General features: G+C 38.8%; 1 pseudogene; it reads left to right on the top strand.

The window, feature by feature from the left end:
- Positions 1-378: 378 nt before the first annotated feature.
- On the top strand, positions 379-4,106 carry LOC140150405 (uncharacterized; annotated as a pseudogene).
- The last annotated feature ends 384 nt before the right edge of the window (positions 4,107-4,490 follow it).

The following is a 4,490-nucleotide window of genomic DNA, read 5'->3' as shown; positions in this document are numbered from 1 at the left end:
CATAATTCTTTTTATAAGAAATAAAAAGCCAAAATTGTGCACTTTACTTCCGGGTATATCGGATCTTGTGGTATGTGTTCACGACTGTCAAAATTGTTCTCTGCGCTCTCACGCTGTCATCGCCAATCACACGTGTTTGGAAGTTACCGCACATTGGAATGTAATAAACGAAATGATTTTTGGGCCTGATTTCTGATCATTTCTGAGCGAGTGACGATGGCTAGCAAGGTGGGTACCGGTTATATACTATATATATGGACCAAAAATTGTCCATTCATGTTGAGCTAGTATTCAATGTTGCAAACAATGCAGATTGAATTTGAGAATCTGACTTTAGCAACAGATGAAACACCAAAATGTGGTGACTATTATATGTCATACACGCTAAGCGATGATTCAGGGAATGCATATGTTTTGGGTATGCGAGACATTGTATCCAAATCAGCTGAAGACACGTTGACGACTCTGAAATTAATTCTAGAAGATATTAATGATATTCATAATGGACAAAAACAAAACAATGAGGGAAAAGATGACATTGGAATGCAAATTCTTGTCAAAATTAAGAACACAATGAGTGATTGTGCAGATAGGGAATCTAAATTCAATAATATGCTGCAGGCCTACAGAGCGGAGTGTTTACCCCTTTATAATGAAGGGTGGGATTCATTCACCCCTGATGTCAAAGCCAAACTAACTGAAATGAACAATTTCTTTTGTGGATTGCACCTTCTAGTGTCGATGGCAGAAACAATCTCAACATCATTTAAACAATTTGAAGACTTGCACACTTGGGGAGAAACTGTTGGGGCGCCAACTTTGTCTGGACTAAGTACTAATACTGCAGAAAGTGGTACCGTGTGCTTAGTAACGTACTATGTGCAAGGCTTTTGCCAAAGGTGTGGACGAGAAGAGTGGCTACCATCGACACTGGAAAACATACCTTCGCAAAATGACTATCTGGAAAATGTCATTTCACGGAAATCAATTTAATATAATTTTTTTGTTGGGTGGACACTCATACCATTTAAGACAGCTAGCTTTTGATTTTTTGGATAAGGTTCATGGCACCTCAAATCTTTTGCTCAAGGCGGTACTGGCTGACCTAAAAGTGCCTGTATATCTGGCTGGGTGTAGGGTTATGGGCCTAATAAATAAATTGATAACAGCACCGTTACGGCGAGCAACAGAATCACAAGGTCATATACTCGACATGTGTGACATATAAAGTGAACTAAACACATTTTTAAATATACTGTATGTATTGCTGATCGTTGTAAACTGGTACAATTTGCTCATGGTGAATTGTCGTGTTTCAGTGAAGAAGTTATCACCAAAGATGAAGTATTTTTTTCTGAAACACAACATGATGAACATGATCAAATTGTATACAGCATGCTTCAGCACACATTTGTGGCACTTTAAGGTGGTTCGAAATGAAAATTAAAGATCTATGGATCGTTTTCATTTTTGGCACAGAAGAAGATAATAATTTTCAAAAATATTTGGCAGTGTTTTCAGCACCCTACCCCCTCTGATTATTGCTCTCCAGGTACCCAGAAATTTCAGACCTGGATACTGCCCTCATACGGTTGAAATTGCACATGTCCAAGTAAATAAAAAGAAAGTTACCAAAAAATATTTTTTCATCAACGGACATTAAAAAATTATATTTTGAGCATTATATGTGTGATATGATATGTTGAAGGTGTGTATAATTTTAGTTTACTGAAATTTTGTCGTATTCGATCCAAAAAAAACGAGGAATTAGACGGTACATGTATCGGGTACATGCACACCACGTGTGTACATCACTGGTGTACATTCATTGCTTTGAACGTCAGGCCATGCAATGTGCATGATGTTGGCGGCTCCGTTCTTATGGGCGTGCATCGAATATGATACGAAAATAACACGGTTATTGGCGAAAAACGTAAACAATTCTGCTCTTCAAAAATCCACTCGCAGAAAAATCGTGAAACCAGGGTTGCCAAACCCGCGATTTGGTAGCCCAATTGGGCAATTTTTGAAGATTTTTCCCGCGACTTTTGACAATTTCCTGTCCCATAGAAACCAATGGTTAAAAAAAATTGGGCTACTTTTTCAACTTTAGCTCCCCGCGACTTCGATAGTTTCCTGCCCCATAGAAACCAATGGTAAAGAGAAAAATTGGGCGACTTTTTGATTATTTGACCCACGATTCGGGCTGAAATCTTTTGGCAACCCTGCGTGAAACTTGAAACTCAAACTTGAAACTCAAACTTGAAACTCAAACTTGAAACTCAAACTTGAAACTCAAACTTGAAACTTGAAAGATCATAATTAAGATGGCATCAACCAATGACAGCAGACCCCATTCTCCCACAGTGGATTTTGAGCTGGCGCCGGGAGAGTGGAGGCAGCTTTTAGTAGAGAAGGGTAAGAAAACGGTTGCTTATTTTCATAATGAATTGTCTTTTTCGGAAACATGTGTCATGTGTGTAAGCTTACCAACTCCATGGCAACACAACGCCAAATAACACATGCTCGCCCTTTCAAATGCTACGTACATGACACATCAATATTGCTCAGGCTTAACCTATCCATTTGTGATTTGAGTTTGCATGCCACTTTCTACCAAAAATGTAAGAGGTGTTTATGATTTCAGTTTCGTTCCCACATCGGTGGCAATATGATTATGGAATTGCAACAATATATTGCCCATCACACAGAGCATGACATTTAGTGGTGGTCTAACCAGGGGTGACATGGGTGAGGTGCAATTGAATTGAACATTTTTGTAGCATTTTCTTCAGAATTACTGTTTTATTTTCGACCTTGTGTGATCACATTACCATGGTCATGGTGTATACATGGGCAGGGATAGCTTTGATAATGTCAGGGTTAGGGACCATTCACAAACACTTGTTGGGGGGCTGATGCAAAAAGGGGGCCCTGAATTTTTTTGACCCTCCTAATGACCACAAATTTTCCTGGAAAAATTGAGTTTATATGCTTTTCTATGGGGTTGACCCATAATTTTCATGTCAAAAAGGGAGCTGAAATTTTCGAGGTCTGTAAAGGGGGGGGGCGAAAAATGTTCGCAATACAATTTTTTTGCATCAGGCCCCCCCTTTAGAAGTGTTTGTGAATTGTCCCTTAGGGGAAGCACCTAACTAAACCAGTCACGTTTGATGTGAACAATTGTCAGCTAAATCAATTTTAGCAGTTAGTCTTGAAAACATCAATAGATTTAGAGGTCTCTCTGGCAATTTCATCAACAATTGCTCGATGCTAACCTCTTGTGTATGCTTAGGCTTAATGATGTGCGTGATGCGTAAAATTATAACATTCGCTCATTGAAATCGCTGGAACTCTGAATGCACCTTTTGTCATTTTTCTCATGAAATGAAAGTAAGAAATAATTATTCCTTCAATCATGCCCTCTTTTTTTCTACAGCTTGCCCAGACCCACAGGGCTGATCCAGTTCATTGAAAAATGGCAGCCAGCAAGCACCATAACATGTGACCCACAACGGCGCAGAGTGCTGTATCATGTGCTTTATGCTGAAGTATCGGTAAGTATCCACTTCGTAGAATACGTTAATTTCAAAACAAAATCAATGTCATATAAAAGTTGTACCATTGCCCCCGCCCCCTCAATTGTGGTAAGCTGTAATACTTTTTGTACAAATTCATGAATGTTATTTCTCTCTAATAGGCAGGAATAAAATGATGAATAGGATGAATTCCATTTTTGCTTATGAGCCTTTACAAAAGTATTAGTTGTGGATTTTCTCCACACTTTGCTGCTTCTCAAACTCAATAACGACAAAATGAGAACCTGTATACAAAGTACATTCGTAGAGTTACCAAAGAATACCAACCAGGAGGTCAGTACAGTAATTTACAAAACTGATGCATCCTTCCGAAAAGAGACTGCGTCAACACCAAAGCATAACAAGCTGCCGGAGAGGATATTTGGATATTTAGATTTTTTACTAAATAAAAGACCAAATGTTAGTGCTATAGCAAATGAAGCTCAAATTATGCTTATATTCAACAAGACAGCTGAATATATTGATGGGGCTCTCAACTTACAGCTGAACACTTTTGCTGTGACCTAGACATAACCACTGTTTAATAATGAGTACGGACAAGTTTTCTTGTAACAAACATCAAGCCTTCGAGGACATCGCAGCTGCTAAGACTCTTCTTGTGTCATCTGGTATACCGCCTGATACCATTCTGGTCTACGTCACGGATGGCTCCAGTGTACTTCTTTCTGACTTCGATATCAGTGACGTCACATTAGTTGACGATGTAGCAGATAATGCTGCCAAACCTGATATACTGTTTCTACCAAGTGTATGGCATGTACTAGTGAAGATAATAAATTCATGATCAAATGCAGCGATGGAAATTCCCCCACAGGGTTATATATATATATACTACCGTACTCAAAACTTTACATTTGTTGGCACATTTTAACCTTCTCCTGAAGTCAAAGT

This window comes from Amphiura filiformis, chromosome 4, assembly GCF_039555335.1.
Source record: "Amphiura filiformis chromosome 4, Afil_fr2py, whole genome shotgun sequence".
NCBI classification, from domain to species: domain Eukaryota; kingdom Metazoa; phylum Echinodermata; class Ophiuroidea; order Amphilepidida; family Amphiuridae; genus Amphiura; species Amphiura filiformis.
The sequence above is the reverse complement of the archived record's forward strand: the minus strand, read 5'-3'. Positions and strand labels throughout refer to the sequence as shown.